The sequence below is a fragment of the Adiantum capillus-veneris genome, chromosome 13 (assembly GCF_014529385.1).
Source record: "Adiantum capillus-veneris isolate H3 chromosome 13, ASM1452938v2, whole genome shotgun sequence".
Lineage (NCBI taxonomy): Eukaryota > Viridiplantae > Streptophyta > Polypodiopsida > Polypodiales > Pteridaceae > Adiantum > Adiantum capillus-veneris.
The window spans coordinates 51,740,860-51,762,272 of NC_140943.1; positions in this window are offsets into that span (position 1 = coordinate 51,740,860).

Genomic DNA, 21,413 nt, shown 5'->3' on the forward strand with positions numbered 1-21,413 from the left:
TACCTCAGGTCAGTGCCAGACCCTATCTCTAACAAAGTGGTAGGTGCTTCACCCATGGAGGGAACACTTGATTTTGTGCTAGTTGTATGCTACTAAGATTGGACTCAAGTTAGATGACAGCTAGTCTCCCTACCTACATACCCAACTCTTGATGTAGCATATGTAACCAAGCTGCATCATATTACGCCAATACAACATCCTTGTACTCTTGAAGTAGCATATGTAACCAAGCTGCATCATTTTACGCCAATACAACACCCTTGTACTCTTGAAGTAGCATCTGTAACCATGCTACATAACATGAACCCAATACAACACCCTTGTACTCAGCCTACTATGTATTCAATAAAGAAATCATGCGTTGCACCTTGCTTCTCCATGTGATGGAATAATTATCACTCCAAAGTGAACTCGAAAATCTATTGGCCTTTCAATTAAAGCATAGAACCTAGGCTATGCATAAATCTACTCACCTAAAACAGTACATTGTGAACAATATCTTGCCTCCTAATGCATACAAAAATGAGGCAACCAATAGCCTATTAATAAACAATGATATTTGTGTACTCTTCAACATCATGAAGGCTAAGCTTCATAGGCATATCAATTAATAGCTTTTCAATCTTCACAAGGCTAAACCTACACAATAATATCTCAATGTACTTCGTGTGACACAATTTGTTACCATATTGTGGTAGCATTAACCACATACACTACCAATTGAGTCTGCATTCCTAGAGGGCCTAAGACTCACTCTCCAATACATATAAATCTTGTCATGACAATATTAAGTAGATGAGGGAGAGATGAAGCTCCCAAAAGCTTCCTGTACATGTGAGCACTCTTGATCACTTCATCGACGCAATGCCTACAATCAATTATGTTAAAACTTGAGAACATATTTGACGGTATTGGTGTATATCACCTTTGTAATAGCTTTATGCCCTCTACCATGCATATGATATTAATGCAAAAAAAACATATATATATATATATGTATGTATATATATATATATATATATATAGCTCACGCAAATGAAGCGCGGGCCAAGTGGTGTTTGAGGAAACTAGTATAGTGAAGAGAGGCCTGGGCATGGTAGCTGCACCTTTCATTTTGAGAATGGGGGATTCAAATCCAAGAATAATTTTACTTGCACAATTCTCGCGACAAGAGTTACAACGTCAACAAATTATCCCATCGCTTTCATCCACTAATCAAGTTGATACATTTATAGAAGGGGAAAGCCTTATATAGAGATAGACAGGCAAGATAAGGGCCATCATTACTAGCACTCGGGTCATCTCAATGAGTAGTATCACTACCAAAAATTCTCGTGCTTGCTTACCTCATATCAATAATAAATGTAAGCCAACATTTATTGGGGAAAACTATGATGTGGTGACCTTGATCTCTCAACACTCTATTGGAAGCCAAACACCATCTCTTCTACTACATGAGCATCATTCAAAAGCATGCTGAAACTTCTCCGTAGTTACATACCTCAGGTCAGTGCCAGACCCTATCTCTAATAAAGTGGTAGGTGCTTCACCCATGGAGGGAACACTGGATTTTGTGCTGGTAATTGTATGCTAGTAAGATTGGACTCAAGTTAGATGACAGCTAGGCTCCCGATCTACATACCCAACTCCATATGTAGCATATGTAACCAAGCTGCATCATATTACGCCAATACAACATCCTTCTACTCTTGAAGTAGCATATGTAACGAAGCTGCATCATTTTACGCCAATACAACACCCTTGTACGCCCGAAGTAGCATATGTAACCATGCTACATCATGTGATGCCAATACAACACCCCTGTACTCAGCCTCCTATGTGTTCAATAAAGGAATCATGCATTGCACCTTGCTGCTCCTTGTGATGGAATAATTATCACTCCAAAGTGAACTCGAAAATCTATTGGCCTTTCAATTAAAGCATAGAACCTAGGCTATGCATAAATCTACTCACCTAAAACAGTACATTGTGAACAATATCTTGCCTCCTAATGCATACAAAAATGAGGCAACCAATAGCCTATTAATAAACAATGATATTTGTGTACTCTTCAACATCATGAAGGCTAAGCTTCATAGGCATATCAATTAATAGCTTTTCAATCTTCACAAGGCTAAACCTACACAATAATATCTCAATGTACTTCGTGTGACACAATTTGTTACCATATTGTGGTAGCATTAACCACATACACTACCAATTGAGTCTGCATTCCTAGAGGGCCTAAGACTCACTCTCCAATCCATATAAATCTTGTCATGACAATATTAAGTAGATGAGGGAGAGATGAAGCTCCCAAAAGCTTCCTGTACATGCGAGCACTCTCGATCACTTCATGGACGCAATGCCTACAATCAATTATGTTAAAACTTGAGAACATATTTGATGGTATTGGTGTATATGACCTTTATAATAGCTTTATGCCCTCTACCATGCATATGATATTAATGCAAGAAATATATATATATATATGTATGTATATATATATATATATATATATATATATATATATATATATATATAGCTCACGCAAACGAAGCGCGGGCCAAGTGGTGTTTGAGGCAACTAGTATAGTGAAGAGAGGCCTGGGCATGGTAGCTGCACCTTTCATTTTGAGAATGGGGGATTCAAATCCAAGAATCATTTTACTTGCACAATTCTTGCGACAAGAGTTACAACGTCAACAAATTATCCCATCGCTTTCATCCACTAATCAAGTTGATACATTTATAGAAGGGGAAAGCCTTATATAGAGATAGACAGGGAAGATAAGGGCCATCATTACTAGCACTCGGGTCATCTCAATGAGTAGTATCACTACCAAAAATTCTCATGCTTGCTTACCTCATATCAATAATAAATGTAAGCCAACATTTATTGGGGCAAACTATGATGTGGTGACCTTGATCTCTCAACACTCTATTGGAAGCCAAACACCATCTCTTCTACTACATGAGCATCATTCAAAAGCATGCTGAAACTTCTCCGTAGTTACATACCTCAGGTCAATGCCAAACCCTATCTCGAATAAAGTGGTAGGTGCTTCACCCATGGAGGGAACACTGGATTTTGTGCTGGTAATTGTATGCTAGTAAGATTGGACTCAAGTTAGATGACAGCTAGGCTCCCGATCTACATACCCAACTCCATATGTAGCATATGTAACCAAGCTGCATCATATTACGCCAATACAACATCCTTCTACTCTTGAAGTAGCATATGTAACGAAGCTGCATCATTTTACGCCAATACAACACCCTTGTACGCCCGAAGTAGCATATGTAACCATGCTACATCATGTGATGCCAATACAACACCCTTGTACTCAGCCTACTATGTGTTCAATAAAGGAGTCATGTATTGCACCTTGCTGCTCCTTGTGATGGAATAATTATCACTCCAAAGTGAAATTGAAAATCTATTGGCCGTTCAAAGCATAGACCCTAGGCTATGCATAAATCTACTCACCTATAATACTACATTGTGAACAATATCTTGCCTCATAATGCATACAAAAATGAGGCAACCAATAGCTTATTAATAGATAATGATACTAGTATAGTCTTCGACATCATGAAGACTAAGCTTCATACTTGTCTCCAAAGGCATATCAATTAATAGATTTGCAATCTTCACAAGGCTAAACCTACACAATAATATCTTAATGTACTTTGTGTGACACAAATTTTTACCATATTGTGGTAGCATTAACCACATACACTACCAATTGAATCTGCATTACTAGAGGGACTAAGTTGAAACTCAATGCTATACTCACTCTCCAATCCATAAGCCTTGTCATGACAATATCAAGTAGATGAGGGAGAGATGAAGCTCCCGAAATCTTCCTGTACATGCGACCACTCTCAAACACTTCCTGTATATCGCCTTTGTAATAGCCTTATGCCCTATACCATGCATATGATAATAGCCTTATGCCCTCTACCAATCCATAAGCCTTGTCATGACAATATCAAGTAGATGAGGGAGAGATGAAGCTCCCGAAATCTTCCTGTACATGCGACCGCTCTCAAACACTTCCTGTATACTGCCTTTGTAATAGCCTTATGCCCTCTACCATGCATATGATGTTAATTCATAAAAACACCATATCTATATATATATATATATATATATATATATATATATAGCTCACCCAAACCTTCCATGAAAAATTACTACTTTTTTTAATAGGATCCACTTCAAACTCACTACCCTCAAGAACCGAACCATCGCAAAGGGATGCAAACAATCACAACATCTATCTCGTTTTTTAGCAGATACATAGAAAGTGATTTGCATCAATATTTAAGGGAATCAAATTTAAGGCATAGAGAGGGTAGAAGCTACAGAGAGAGAGAGAGAGAGAGAGAGAGAGCGAGCGAGAGAGAGAGAGAGAGAGAGAGAGAGAGAGAGAGAGAGAGAGAGAGAGAGAGAGAGAGAGAGAGAGAGAGAGAGAGAGAACAAACAGACTCCATGTAGGAGTTGTTGTGGATGCGATCTCATTCCTCACAAACTATTCGTAAAATCAAGATCCATGTTGGGCATAGATCTTCTCTTTCCCATAACTACCTAAAGGTTATCTTAAAAAGATGCGCACCCTTTGCAACCTACATGCCATTGCTCCAATTTTGGTAGAGGCTTCCAACCCCCTTGCAGTCATTGTCACTTGTTTTGTCATCTTGTCAAGCAACTCATCCAGCACGGTCTACAACCCTTATTTTTCAATAGACTCCCACATTCTATAACTTCAACTTACAACGTCTATGTTGGTTTCTAGTCTGACTTCAACAGCTTCACCTGATAAGCTATGATCCACACCTACGACTATCACAACATTGTAGTGTACCCACAAAACGGAAAATATCTTGGAAATGGATGTTGTGAATTGCCTCCAATGATTCAAAGATGTTCTGTACTGGATGATTGTAAGTATCATCATTTGAAGAATTAATCAATAAGAAAAGTTATTTTATTTTTGGGAGCACTTTAGATAGGTTCTTACTCATGACCCACATGATTGACACCAACATCACCATTGTGGTAAGGTACCTTCAAGATGGGCAAGGAGCAACAATCGTGAAGGTTGATGAGATCTTCAACAACAATTATAGAGTGAACAAAAATTTAAGTGAAACAAAATGTTTTAAGTGAAGTGAAACAAAATGTTGTTTTAAGTGAAATGACCAAAGGGTGAAACATTTTCAAAGCTAATCATTTTTCCCATAAGTAGAGATCTTTAAAAATTAAGCTCAAGAAAATATTTTCATAAAATGTTTGTTCTATTAAGAGATTGGAAGTTTTTTCAAAACCATGAAAATAAATTTTTATGTCCTATTAGGTTACCAACCTAGTGTTAAAATAAAAAGACCCTCTAGCACCTAAAGAGAAGCATGAGACTGCCTCCAACACTAGAGGAGAAGCATGCAACCCATTGACAGAGATAAAAATGATGAGGGAAGCACATATTCCCTACGATTCCCACTCTATGCCATATGTATAACTTGTCAATCCTGTTTTGATAAGCACAAGAAACCTAATGCACAAAATCCATATCTTTGCATCTTTGATGTATTATTATATAATGAAAACTTCACTCCTTCACACGTCAACTAACTCCAATTTCCAATTGTGTCGCATCGTCATAGGGGTTTAGAGAAAGGTTCTGGGGAGAGATGTTATGAAGTCTTGAGGAAATTATATGACATGAGGGAAGATGTACACCACTACTTTGTTTTTTTGAATAGACACCATATGCACATTGAAATAGCTAAGGCAAAGTAGTTTTATATACGGAGAATTGTGAGGGGAAAAAGCTAGAAGGGCATGCACTATAGACCTAGAGGAAAGGTAAGAGATTATGATTATAACAATCAAACGATCAAGTGTCTTCTGATCCACACCAACTTTCAAGGAGAAATGGGCATTTATATTACACATTTCTTAGTTTTGTGTGTGTGTGTGTGTGTGTGAGCGCGCGTGCACGTGGGCGTACACATGCATGTGAATGTGCATGCACACACGCACGTGCAAGGCCCAGGCTTAGTCTTGCGACATGTTCTTGTTTCTCTTTCACAATCATTATACTGCTACCTAGAAAATTCTATAAGATGAGACAACTAGAGATAAAGAGAAAACAAAAAAAGCCCCTATTATATTTCCTCCTCCTATTGGTCTCTATGTATATGTGTTTACTTTTTGTATGCATTCCTTTCGTCCTTTGATGCTAACACATTCAAGTGCTAGATTATCATTGGTTCCAGGTCTCCATATGCTCTAGTGGTATTTGTGGAATCAAGACAATTATTTTAAATACATGTTGATAGGGATGGGGTGGATAATAAATGACATTCATGAGTAATACATGCAGCTATAGAGCTTAACTAGAAGCACAAAGTTGATCAAAAGAATTGTTGTAAAAGAGGTAGCATATTATTTCATTATAGTTTTGTGTGCAAATCACGCTCTTTTGTAGAGATAGAGAAAGTATAATAGTTGGCACACATGCACAACACACAAAAATGGCACATTCTTATCACTCCACCTCTTAGGTTTTACTTAAATTTTCACATAACATTCCACATGGCACATATCAAATAAGTTATACATAAATAGCTTACACATAAGCACATGACATGCTGAGGGACTTCATACAAAATACAAGCAAGCCCACATTCGTGATCCCAACAATTCCCCCTTTTGGGTGTTGTTTCACAAAGATCACTCACACAATCCTCTTAAAATACATAGAGGGTGAGGTGCACACAAGTATCCCCTATTACAAAGGGTGTAAACAACAATCACAAGCCTCTCCTCAAACATAAGCAAGAGGAGGGACTCACAATCCTCCCCTAATTTTGTTGTTGAATTGGAGGAATCTTGTCTCTTCCACCAAATCTACAACTTGTTGTTGTTGTGTATTTCCATGTTGCTATTGTGATTCATTGTTAGTTCTTGGTTGTTCTTCATTGTTCACTTCATGTTGTTCATTTTATTGTTTTGTTGTTGATATTTGTCATTGCCTTATCACAAGTGGCATATCACAAGTGCTCTATGTTTTAATATTCCTCACCAAAGTACCATGAAAGTTAAATTCAAAGTGCACTACTAAATCTGTAATGGAAATGGCCTATTAACTTTGAGAGTAGTGGAATTAGCAAATTAGGTGAAGCACTTTTGAGAGATTACTTTGTGAGCATGGCTAATCAATGGTAGCAACATAAACATGGTACTTAGTTAAATTGGCATAAACAATACTTTTGCAAAAGAGAGAGAGAGTTTAGAGAACATGACAATAGTTGAGGACCGGATTCATATGGAGCCGGTCCCCCCTCCAGTAGGCATTTGTGTTATATTTTCTCCCATCAAGAGAGACTTGGTACAATACAATCTTTGTGCTACTTGTAATCTAGGTGATGCAATGAAGATGGAAAGCTTCATGCATCACAAGCATAACATAAACTTGAAGAAAGCATTAACTATCCCAAGCCTCAGTCCCAAGGCCTCAAACACCTTTGAAGGTGGAGAGAGCTAGCGGGGAATGAGGATAGGGAAGAGGAAGAAGAAACATTCCATAGGAGAAATAAATAGTTTCTCGCTTATCATTACTCTTCTTGCTAGCATACATGATAGAATGGTAATGAAGATGGAGAAGATGGAAAGCTTAAGCATTGAAGCACGACTCTTGGTTGGATTTGCATTCCATAGCCAAGAGTATTGGTGTAGGCTTTCACTCTCACAAGATTGGAGAAGGAGGTGGTGTTCCTCCACTTTCCCCAAGTGATAATTACCTTGCAAATGAGTATGTGTCTGTGTGGAGTATATCCCCCTAGCACCCCCCTTCCTTGCTTTGGGCAAAACCACATTCCATAGGAGAAAGAAATAGTTTCTCACTTATCATTACTCTTCTTGCTAGCATACATGATAGCATGGAAATGAAGATGGAGAAGATGGAAAGCTTAAGCATTGAAGCATGACTCTTGGTTGGATTTTCATTCCATAGCCAAGAGTATTGGTGTAGGCTTTCACTCTCACAAGCTTGGAGAAGGATTATATCTCCCTAGCACCCCCCTTCCTTGCTTTGGGCAAAAGTTCTACATGCTACAAGCTCATTGGATCCCTCTCCCCCTAGCCAATCACATCCAACCTACATTCAAGCACATGGGTAGTCTTTTGACAAGTGTCCTCCTTACCCCTTAGAGAGAGAGCTTCAAAATATATAGATATTTGCTAGATGGAAGTAGAATCTCATTGGACCCCTCTTTAGCCCAACCAATAGCATTCAAGTACACCATGTGGTTAAGCTTAGTGCGAGGCTGACATGTCTCCCATGTGCTCTTTTAGAATTCCCCTAACTTTGAGAATTTTTTGCATAGGAATTTTCTCAAGCAACTTCCTGATTAAGTGTGTAGGTTTTTCTTTTTTATTGAAGCATCTTACCCCCCATGCATAGGAAGCTTCTCAAGAAACTTTCTTATTAAATGTGACAAGTACCTTAGTCATCAAGCATGACAAGCACCTTAGGTGGGATTCCCACCTGAAGCACAGCCCTAGCTTGCTTAAGTTTAGGTCGGGTTCCCACCTCAAGCACAACCCTAGCTTGCTTAAGTTTAGGTCGGATTCCCACCTCAAGCTCAGCCCTAGCTTGTTAAGGCAAAAGGACTTTTAACACTAACCATTGGAGTTCTTTAATGAAGCTAACTCTAAGGTCTTTTAAGCTTCATTAGTTAACCTTGCTCTTTGATAGACCATCTCTCATTTGGGCCCCTTTACCATTGGCCCGTGTTGAGATAGATCCGTAAGCACATGTCTATATTCTAACCCTTGTACCCGTTTATTATCCCATATTAAATGATCAGTTTAATCATTTGGGTTGGTTAGATATTAGATATTTTATGACATTACCTCTCTCTTGAAATCATAGTCGTCCTCGACTATGAGGTAAAAGAGATAAAGTCATAGTCATTAGTCAATTTGTCTTAGTGGGTAGAGGATCCCTTTTTATCCTACGTCATCATTCCAAGATGGATGACTAATTTATTTGGTGCTTGGGAGACATAGCTGCCGCAAGCATGTCTGCTCTTTAGTCCATTTCATCCTCCCAAGTAGAGTGACAAATTCTACATGGTGTTTGAGAGACGTCGTCATCCCAAACATGATTCTCAGTATGCATACTACTTAAATTTGTGCACAATAAAGAGAGAATTATTCTTATAATTCATAAACATTGATCATTTAAAAGAAACATGTACATTTGGTTACTCTAATGTAGCATTGTAAGCGTTGACAAGGTTCATACTATCCTTAAGCTGGATTCCTTGCATCCATCTAGCATCTTCAAAAGGATAATTTTTGAACTTAATAAGATACCGTTGGATAATCTTACCATGTCGTAGTACCTTGTCTTCATGCCAAAGGATAGCTTCGGGTTGTAGTACCTCTTCTTGATCTTGGGAGGGTCTTCAATAATTGGTTCATTTGGAGGCTCTCCTTTGTAGGGCTTGAGTAGGCTCACATGAAAAACATGGTGCATGAGCCAATGGTTGGGAAACTTTAATTAATAAGCCATCTCATTGATTAGCTTAAGAATTTAAAAAGGACCATAATATCTTCTTGCTAGTTTAGCATAATACTTTTGATAACCCGTTGGATTTTTGCCCGTAGTTTGCTTCAATTGAGCCTTAGGAAACTTAAGTAAGACCCAATCATTTTCCTTAAAGGTTAAGGCTCTTATTGTTATTAGAAACAACCCTTTTTGCCTTTCCTGTGAGATGGATATTACCCCTTTAATCTTTGGAAAAGATTCTTGTAGGTCTCAACTATACTCATCAGCAGCGGAGATCTTCCCATGTACTTTAAGTCGTAAGGGACTTTTGGATCTTCCTTCTTTAACCTCAAAAGGTACTTTCCCCATAGAAGTATGTACAATATCATTATACACATACTCTATAAGATAGCTTATTTCAAAAAAATTAAATGCATAAGATCAATGAGCGCACATCCAATTAAAGATTTATCAATGTGTAGCATTAAACACACATGCAATAATTGATGCAATTAGTGAGTAATTACAAGGAGTAATTAGTAAAAAATCCCTTAATTACACACTAAAAATCACTCAAATCTACATGAAATTTTGCAATTTTGTTTCAAAAGAGTGATTACCAAGCCTCTAATTAGCTGAACACACATGTTTAGCACAGAACTTGTTAGTAAATTAGTCACAAATTAGTGTCAAAATTAGTGAAAAAGAGGGGAAAACATGAAAAATACACACGATTTCTTAGCCAAAACCTCGTCACAAATCAACCAATCACCATCACCAATACCTAATTGAAAACCTAAACTAATTTGATTGACGGTTAATGACACTTCTACACACTAATGACTCCGCTAACTTAAGCAACCGATCCGCGACAACAACACCAATGTTGACGGGTTGTAGCATAGCTCAATCCACCGACATAATGTCAATCTAGTGGACCAAATCTTGGCTAGTGCATGGAGGCATGGAGTCAAAAGAAATGCAAGAAGCGGATCCAAATTGGAAGAGAGAAGAAGAAGGAAATGAAATGCAAATAGTGTGCTACTTAATGCCCACTCTCTAATCTCACAAATGAAGAGGATAGTGGTGCACACAGTCATTAATCACTCACACACATAGATCAAAAGCTCAAAGAGCTCACCAATCAATCAAAGGAGAAGAGGATTGAGAGTGGGAAGAAATAATTAGAGACTAATTAACACTTAACCTTCAAAACTGTTCACTACTAGTTCAAATCATATTGAAAGTAAAGAACTGAAATTCTCCCCTGAGAAGGCATGCAAGGTAGGCCTTTATGATGAAGTAAAAGTATTTTGAGCGTCTGTGGCAAGCTGCGTGTGTATTTCAAACTGTAAACACTTGCAGGTTTTGTAAACGCGTTGATACTCCTCCTAGTATGGACATATGAGGATGGTTTCATACCTCCATGGTGGGGAGACCAGTGGCAAGCATGATAAACTCTTGTAGGATTTGTAAGCACGTTGACACTCCTAGTATGGACATATGAGGAAGTTTTCATACCTCCATGGTCGGGAGACCAGTGGCAGGCATGATCCTTGAAACAAGAATTCTTGTTCCTATTGGCCCTCACCACACTCTCCCATTGTCTCTCGTGTTGCACTTGACAACTAGAAGTAGGTCTAAGGGCTATTTTTGGGTGTAAGTTTGGTTGGTTTTGACTAAATTGCAGGACATTTACATATATTTTGTAAAATTTTTCTTTCTTTAAGTGTTGGCCATATCTTTAATGAACATTAGAGTTTGCTTCTTGTCCTCTTTTCTTACCAATTTTAAAACATTTGTCTTGTTCTTGCTTCTTTCAGAGTTTGACAATGCAATGCAGGATGTTGATGATACAACAGATGTTTATGTTGTTCCATGCTGTGTCTCCCTGCCCACTCAGAGGAGAGCTTGGGCTACTACACAAGATGAAAATGCTGTGAGATTTAGAATGGATATTCCAGGGATTGCAAAAGAGAATGTGAAGGTGTATGTGGATGATGGGAAGCTACCAATCAGTGTTGTGTTATGTGCCTCGCGCCGTGCTCATGGATATGGAGCCAGGTATGTGCGCTCCTTGCCGCACTGTCGAAGCAAGGGACTTGCCAATACACCGTATGCGAGCCACAAACGGCTCCAAGCACACAACAAGCCTAAACTAGCAAGCTCAAGAAAACAAAGGGTGTGTCACTCACCGCTCTACGCTCGCCTTCGTGGTGGATTCCTCGCCGCGATGAAGAAGAAGCTGCAGTCGTGCCGTGCTCAACCGCTTCGCCGCCGTCGTGCCTTCGTAATGCTCGATCGCACACACACTCTCCCTCTCTCTCTCTCTCTCACACACACACACAAGGAGGTGAAGAAGAAGAAGATGGAGATGGAGCAAGAGCACTCTTCAATTGCACAAATGAGAGAATGAGTAAAAATTAGGTTTAGTTGGCTTTTATAGGAGCTCACCCCATTCACACTTGGGCGCCCATGCTTAACCAACTAATCCCTTGAATGTCCAAGTTAAAGTGCGCCTCTCATCGACGATCACTCTACCTTTCCCTATTGGTCCGACAAGCCCGGTACCTGACTCTAAATAATACAACGTTTATAGATCATAGGGTGTCCGTGTGCCGTGAGGGTTAACATGCCCCCCTTCCTGATGTAGATTCCGTCCTCAGAAGCTATTGAGTTGAAGCTGGTTCGTCGAGGTGGAAGAGCATTTGAGATGAATGTCCTTAGCCTTCTTCAGTCACTGCAAAATCAAACAACATTGGCACAGTAATTGCATTCTCTTAAAAAGCATATGCAGTTTTAGGTAGACACATTGATTGGAAAAAGAATTTCAAACAATTTGTTAGCAATGAACATTAAATTGCAATGTAATCAAATGCATAAACAGATGTAAAGGCAAAAAATTAAACAAGTCTGGGGTCACTAATTTGACGGTCGAAAAGCACTAGAGATCGAATATTAATACCATGGGTAAGCTTCTTAACTTTCTGTGGTCAATTAAGTTGTTTAATCGCGAGAGCCAAGTATTCATGTTCGAGGGCTGACTAGAGGCTATATCTAGAAAACCTTGTAGTTAAGCTACCATAAAAGGAATTTCTCATGAAATCATCGCCTGACTGATTACTTTTTCTTTGACCCCCCAAGGTCTTTTCACATTGATTCAATTATGATGTGTGTGCTTATTTTGTATGCCTTGGGTTTTTTGCTTTTCAAGGAAAAGCGCCCACACTGGGAACTTCTAGGGCTCTAGTACCATAGGCAATACATGTGAGTGAAGTACCAATTCAAGCTGAGATTTCTCTTCCAGCTTAAAATTTTACATTGTGGCACTTTGATTTTTTGCTTGTTCATTTTCAGCATTTAAATTTTGTAACTTTGGGGGGTCATATAACACTGTTACCCTCCCCAGGCTCATCACATTAGTAAACTCCCTTTATAATACTTAAGCTAAAGGTCAATAGGGTTAAGCCCACTAGAAAGCCCTAGTACATTTCATACAATGCTGCCTAAATCGGATTAAGAACCTAAGTAACCATTGCTTATTAGGAAGGCATTCCCCATGGTATTAAGAGAAGATTCCTAATACCTAGCTTGGTCAAACTAGCTTAGTCGGACTGCTTGATTTTTACACCTAAACAAGTGATTATGACAAAACATTACATTGAATTAAATGTTTGATACTAAGCCAATGCGCTAAATATTATGCTACCAATCACAATCAAAGCAGACAAACATGGATGCAAAAAAGATAAGGGCAATGCTAATGGACAAGAAACACCTGTTTGTGTTGATGGTCGCGCTTGATTTGAAGTGTGAACGAGAGAAAGGTTCCATGAAGGTCCAAATCCTATCAATAGCAACACGCTCCTGTACACACTAGGAAACAAAAGGAATACCTCCAGGAGGCACATCAGTGGGAAAAATTAAAACTCCTAAAAAACAAACTCAAAACACAATCTAGACCCCTAACCTACCTATCTGTCACCCCTTTTAGAATCAAGGAAAGAGGATATTATATAAACCGGGTGGCCACCCTAAGGCTAGGCCTCTATCCTCATCATCTAGATAAATAAAATCATTGTCCGTGAGGCCATAGTCTTCCTCGGTCTCTATTAGTTCCTCTTCATCATCCTCTTGTGCAAGCATGCTAATCAAGAACCTCGTGATGCGTGGATACTCATCTTGTGCAAAAGAATAAGCATGTGCCATTGGAGACACATTCGCCACTGGGTAGGGATCACTAGTTAGCCATAGACGTATCAGCCATTCTAACTCCTCAAAATTTCTCTCACATGCAAGGCTCTCTATCAAATCCCATTCGCAAGAAAGTATAGGGTAGCATACGTAGAACACTTGTTGAAAAGACAAGGGATACCTTTCATCAAAAATAGAAGTGCATGCCTCTGGTGAAGTAGCCATTTCTGACAAGACAGATAGATTTGGTTAGGCCTTTAAAACATAAGAGTTGTTTTTGTGTGTTGCTTGACTTGACACGGTGAATTTGGACTTATATGTAAGATCTGATAGGGTGCTCTGTCATTGCTAGGCGCTCTTGCTCTTTACTATTTTTGTTTTTTTGTGAGTATAAGGCTATATATATACATTCCCTAAGATCGGAGATTAAGAGGTCAGGGAAAAAGGTTGAGAGGGAAGCAAGTGAATGATGGATGTCCACAAACACTCCCCCCTTCCTTGGGTAGATCATACCGTTTGAAATGAGCTTGTCACCCTTTGAAACCAATTGTTCCAGTTGGTAATAGGTGAGGATTTTTGCCAGTAGTTTTCTATTACCCTAGGTGCCTTGTCAAGCTGCAAGGGTGGTAAGGTACTCTCCCAGGATCGAACTTGAAGTGGTTCATTAGGTGATTCTTGAACACTGGGAGGTGTGGATTCTTTTGTAGCTTCATGGAGGTCCACTACTATAGATGGAGGCTGTGTAGAAGCTTTTACCTCTATGGATGTATTACATGAGGAGCTAGAATCTTCATGGGACTCCCCCCTTCCTGAGCTAGGTGGAACAAATCGTTCTTTCTTTGGTACCCAAACTAGCTCGGGAGCAGGTGTGTAGCATTCTGTGATTTTTTTCTTTCCACGATCATTGATTCGTTTTGGAGCTACGGGATTGGGCTCACTTGGGTCAGGTGATAGGTAAGAGCACAATCTACGTTTTGGCACCCAGATTTGATCATTTCCTTGATAGTAGCCTTGGGCTTCCAATAGTCGTTTAGGGATCCATCGCAACATTTTCTTACTTTTCTTGGAGCGAGTGGTACGGTTCTTACTAGGTTCCCGTTTTTTAGCACTAGCTATGGTCACTAAAGAAGTTTTAGGGACCCACTTGTATGTTTTCTTCGTTACATTAGGATGAGTCTTGTCAGAAGCGATATGCATTGCTTGTAGCATATTTAAGGGTATAGGCATTTCATCCCCCTCAGGTGTTACCCAGGTCGTCCCCCTATTTCCCCAAGTGTCTATGGTTGATGCTAGGTGGACCCAATCCACATTGTCCGACTCAGTCATCCCAGGTAGGATATCCATATAAGGAGAATCTTGGCCAATGTCTGTATCCTTCTTACAAGTGTAACAATATTGTAGTGGGGCCGAGTGAACTGTGGTGTCAGAGCGATGATCAATAATGGTTTTACTCCCTAAGGGGTGTACCTTACCAGTCACCAAATCCACTCTAAGGACAGAGTCTTGGAATTGCAAATAGACATGATTTTTAGACCAATCGTGAACCATTTGTGCTTCCCTCATGAATGGTCGTCCTAAAATCATTTCATATGACATAAGGTGTTTAGAGAAATCCATTACAATGAACGTATGTCGTACCTTGTGTCCTAGAACTTTGATCTTAAGATCCTTGAGCATCCCCATAGGTTTGGCTATGGTACCATTTGCCATCTTTACCACAATGTTAGTAACACTGAGGCGGGGTTTTCCCATGGATTCCCAACAATCTTTTGTAACGATGCTAACTCCTGCACCACCATCAAGAATTCCCTTTATAGTTAATCCCTTGGTAGTGATGGGTAGGGTCGCATTAGACTCGTCGCCTTCAAAATACTGCCCTAATTCGTTATTGGGTACCTCGATCACAGACTCGTGTCCATCTAAGTCAAGTGATTGCACATGATTTTCCTCATCAATCATAATCGAGTCAGGCCTATTTGGTTGCTCAAACTGCGGTAATCCCGTTCGTAGCTCTCCGTTAAGGAATGCTTGAAGTGCAAGGAATAACTCAGGATCTCCATACAGCTTTGCTATGATCGTGGTTCGGACCTCAGAAGACATGAAGTCCACTAGTTTGGCAACATTCATTGGCGTTTTGCAGGGTGTAGGTCCTTGACTAGGAACTGGTGAGGATGGAATCTCATATTCCTCAATGGGATCAGGTATTCCTTCGTTAAACATCCTTTCCAACAAGAAGGGTGTATGCTCACTTTCTGATGTCCTGTCCTCACTCCCTTCTTGGATGATACTAGATATGGCTAACGGTCTATGGTTCATGTGGGGTGGATGAACTTGCGTGGGAAACACTGTGTCATGAATTTTGACCTGCATGGGTTCTGGTTCTAGTTTCCTTTGAGTCTCCTCCACTAAACCTCTTAGATGTTTCACCTACTCAATCTCGTCTACTGGGTTTGGATACGTCCCAATCTTCTTTTTACGATTTTTCCCTTTTTGCCCCTGCGATTTATCTTGGGGGTCTTGGATTGGATTTGGAAACACTTGTGGTGTTTTCAGAGGCTCTTTATGATTTTCTCTTATTCGGTTTTCATTTGGTTCCATGTTACGGTTTTCCTTGTCGGTCTTTCCCTTTGTGGTATTGGTTCTAGTCTCCATTGTCTCAACTGAATCTGAATCATCCTCGAGGTCATTCATATACACGGGGTCATCTCCTGTTCCTATGTTTGTTTTGGAACTTGGCTTTGAATTTTCCGTATTCTGCGACTTCTTCCTTCGTGTCTTCTTTTTCTTTGCTTGGATAACTGACGCGGTATCTCTCTCTTCGAGGATATGTCTTGGCCCTTGAAGCATGGACCGTGTAATCGCATAAGCGGGTGCAACGGGTGGTATTGGCGATGTCACACTAGCAATTTCGACCAAATTCAGGGGTGTGATTTTAGGCGCATTTGGGTTATAGGGGCATTGGGCAATCAAGTGATCTATGCCACAACGATTACATGTGAGTATTGGCATTGCAGACGTGCTCCCTTGATTCACTTGCATCTGTGCAGCATTCTTTTGCAGCCTAATAGGGCACTCCGCTACTCGATGTGGTCCACCACACTCGTAGCATTGAAGAGGTGGCCTCCTAGCCTGGGTGTTGATATTTTGACCTCTGGATGCGAGAGCAGCAGCTTGATAAACCGGCTTGACTTGTCCCCAACAATCTTCCATGTAGTATATAGGACACTCTTCCAATGTATCAAGTCCGTAGGCAATACTAGTGTCTATTTCCTCCTCACAACCATCTGCATAAGCATTAGATGGCTCGCAACCCACTTGGTTCATAGGGGCGACTCTTGGATGCGGGGGCTGCGGTCCTAGCACAGGAGGTGGTAACGGTGTAGCTTGTACAACATTTTGAGATCTAGGGACCATGTGTTGCGGTAGTTGCTCAACAGGTGGAGTAGGCATCAATACAGGAGCTCGAGGTGCATCCGTCCAGGCTACAGGTGGTCTATTTGCCATCATACGTTTGATCATTAAACAATCCTTAGCTTGGTGACCATACCTACCACATGCGTTGCAAGTTCCATTAAATTTTACTCTAAACGTAGGGCACTCACTAGTGCTATGTGGACCTAAGCAAATGGAACACCATTGTTGCTCCCTTCTTGGATACATGTGACTATTTTGAGGGGGTCGATTATCCTTAAGAGACTCTTGGATTGCCTTGGTGAGGTCTGTCAAGAATGTCTCAAATACCTTTGGCTCATTGGCAATGGGCTTTGCAGTCATGGGTTCATACTCAATGGCTTGTGAGCTAGTGGATCTCGTGTCAGTAGACACCCTCATGCCTGCTATCATCAAGTTGTCCTCTAATTGGATTGCATTGGCAGTGACATCTTCCCAGGTTGTGATACCTCTAATCACTAGTCCATTATAGATTCCTTCATTCCTCAACCCTCGAATGAATCGATCAAGCAGTTGGTTATTGTTGAAGCGCTCATTTACAGGGCAACGAGAGTTTAAGTGCTTTAAACGACTAATGAAGTCCCTTACTGACTCTCCTTCCTTACGTTCGGCCTTCTGTAGCTGAGATGCTACACCCCAAAGCACACCTTCTTGTATGTACTCCTTTAGAAACAACCTTCGAAGGGTAGGGTAGATTGTTTTCTCGTCCACCCTTAGGGTCCTATACCAATCTCCAGCCTTCCCACTTAATGTCAAGCTTAAGGCATTGCACTTATGTAGTTCGTTGCGTTCCCCTAAGGAATCACATACTTGTTCAAACACTTCAATGTGTTTTCTAGCATCTTCGTCCCCATTGAATTTTTGCGTGAGTTTGGCAATTTGTACTGCCTTACTTCTAGGCTCTCTATCAGATGCATGACGCATATTTTCCGCGATAGATCGACCTATGGTTTGAGCAAACGCTGCCAAGTCACCTATGTGAGGAGGTAGGGCCGGTGGAGGTACTCTTGGAATCATATGTGGGAGAGGGACGGGTACCGGTCTTGGCATATGTGTGGATGATGCAGGATATGGAACATAACCGGGCATAGGTCCACTCGGATAAGGGCTAGGGAGCGGCACTCGAGGAGCATAAGCAAGTGGTACAATTGGAGGTGTGGGGGCCATGTGTGCATAAGGGGATAGAGGCACATATGGTCGAGGCCCCATATTAGGTACTACGACACTAGGTAGTGGCACTGCGCTAACCGTAGATGTCATCGGTACATTCTCTGTCAGGCTTATCCCTGGAGTGAGCACTGTGTTTTCCTTGATAGAGGGTTGAGCCAAGTTAGGGAAGCTAAAGTTTTCGCTCGGAGGCTCAGATTGTATAGAGACCCCAGGTGAAATGACGTAAGATGGGTCCATGGGACTCATTAGAGGAGTCTCCATTTGTGATAGAGTAGGCTGTTGAGCCTTGCTCGTATCCAGAAATCTCATGGGGCCAATAGAGAGTATATTTACCCCTCGGTTTTGCCTTTCTGATTGAATAATGCCATGGATAACATTACAGATCATTTTCTGTTGATCTTCGATGCTCGTGGCACTAGAGGTGGATTGTACAATCTCTATCCATCCTACATGGTAGGCGTGGCCAGAGTGTAGATCCGTCAACACCTCAGTGTGGAGGTCGTATGTCCAATGATCATTAATGAACAATCCTTCTAGAGTCGACGTGTTAACGGTTTCTTGTGAGGTAGAAGCAATGTTGCTCCCCGTGGTTTTACTTGCCACCAACGGTACTCTAGAGGGAACTTCTGAAGGAGGCAGCTCAACAGGGCCTTCTTGGTAAGAAGTTGGCAGGATATCCACATGGACACTCTTTGGGGGTGTGGGGTCCACGTGCGATGTGAAAGGAGATTCCACTTCCCCACCCCCTTCGCGTGCTTCATCTGCATCAGGTTCCGAGCGAGTAGCTCTACCTAATGTTTCCATGAAACGGCTAAACATACTAGTACTAGGCTGTGGAGCTTCGGGAGGTGCATGGCCTTCTCTCTCAGTGTTTTGGGTAGGGTATGCTTCCATGATTTCTGAGTCGGAGGAGGAATCACTAGCGGCTATTTTAGGGTCTTGGGTGGTGCTACCTTGTGTCCCCGCTGAGGGTCTAAAGCTTATCGTGGATGGGTAATGGGTGTCCGTATGAACAGAGGCACCCTCAATATGCTCGTGTTCTAGCACCCGCCCAGAGCATAAGTGCATGTGCTTTTGATACCCTTACGTATCAAAAAGCTGCTCTAGGAGGCCTTGTGACTAGTTTTTAGCGTGTTTTTTGTTTGTTTTTTTGCTAGATTTTTTAGAGCGTGTCGTGGAATGGGCCGTGTGATAGCTCAAAACGAGCGTATCGGTCAGAGGGTCGTGCCGTGCTTTACAGCCCTCCGTTTGGTCACTCTATGCCCTCGGAATCCCTAAAACTGTCAATTTCCAGTAGGGAACTAGGCCCAAACTAGAAAGTCTAAGGGTGCAAGTGGGAAGAGAAAGGAGTAGAGTGGAGGACTTGTCCCACATGCTCTCATTCTCTCTTGAGGGAGTAGGGTATATATATAAGAGTGAGTCTAGTATATAAATCATAAGACTGATGACTGAGGCCTGGGCCTGGGCTTGGGCTTGGGAAAATGATCCCGATCTATCTTTTATACAAACCAACCCGTACGTTTTAAGAGTCACGTTTTTTATTTTCGAAAAATATCGCCACCCACTCACTCGCGTTTTTAATTTCCGAATTTTTTTTCCTTTTAAATTTTTTTATTTTTTTTTTTCTCTCAAATTTTTTTTTTTATTTTTTTTTTTTCTCAAAAAACTTTTTTTTTCAAAAAAAATTTTTTTTTTAATTTTTTTTTTTCTGATGCAGAAAAACGCAGAAATTGAAAAAAACGCAGAAATTGCAGAAATTGACAGAAAATGCAGAAAAAACGCAGAAATTGCAGAAATTGACAGAAAATGCAGAAAAAACGCAGAAATTGCAGCAAATTGACAGAAATGCAGAAAACTGCAGAAACTGACAGAAAATGCAAAAAAACGCAGAAATTGCAGAAAATGCAGCAAAAACGCAGAAATTGCAGAAAATTGCAGAAATTGAAAACGCCGAACTTGAAAATGCAGAAATTGCAGAAATTGAAAAAACACAGACAATAGCAGAAATTGAAACTTGACAGCAATTGCAGAAAACGCAAAAAACAGAAACCTTCCACACACTCCTTCCCTGCCTTTCCTATGATAGAGATTGCACCACAAGGAAGCGTAAAGTGCTAACCGAGCTTAGTGTAGGGCATATCCCCGGCAGCGGCGCCAAAAATGTGCGCTCCTTGTCGCACTGTCGAAGCAAGGGACTTGCCAATACACCGTATGCGAGCCACAAACGGCTCCAAGCACACAACAAGCCTAAACTAGCAAGCTCAAGAAAACAAAGGGTGTGTCACTCACCGCTCTACGCTCGCCTTCGTGGTGGATTCCTCGCCGCGATGAAGAAGAAGCTGCAGTCGTGCCGCGCTCAACCGCTTCGCCGCCGTCGTGCCTTCGTAATGCTCGATCGCACACACACTCTCCCTCTCTCTCTCTCTCACACACACACACACAAGGAGGTGAAGAAGAAGAAGATGGAGATGGAGCAAGAGCACTCTTCAATTGCACAAATGAGAGAATGAGTAAAAATTAGGTTTAGTTGGCTTTTATAGGAGCTCACCCCATTCACACTTGGGCGCCCATGCTTAACCAACTAATCCCTTGAATGTCCAAGTTAAAGTGCGCCTCTCATCGACGATCACTCTACCTTTCCCTATTGGTCCGACAAGCCCGGTACCTGACTCTAAATAATACAACGTTTATAGATCATAGGGTGTCCGTGTGCCGTGAGGGTTAACAAGGTACTATGGACAGTTTTTGAACAACAGGCCCCTATGGGCAGATCTTCCACCCTGAGAACTTTGTGGCAACAACTGAGCCCAAGGGTCACTACACCAAAGTCGTGGAGCTCATTGATTATGTCCTTGATGTTGTCTGCAAAGAGGCTGAAAACTATGATTGCCTTCAAGGCGAGTGCCTTTAAGATCTCATTCAATCGTTCTTTATTCTATTTTATTTTATGAAATGTGGTTTCGTCATGCCTTGTTTGTCATTTCTCCGATGGTACAGTTCCATTTATGTCTGGTATAATGATTTTGTTGTCAGC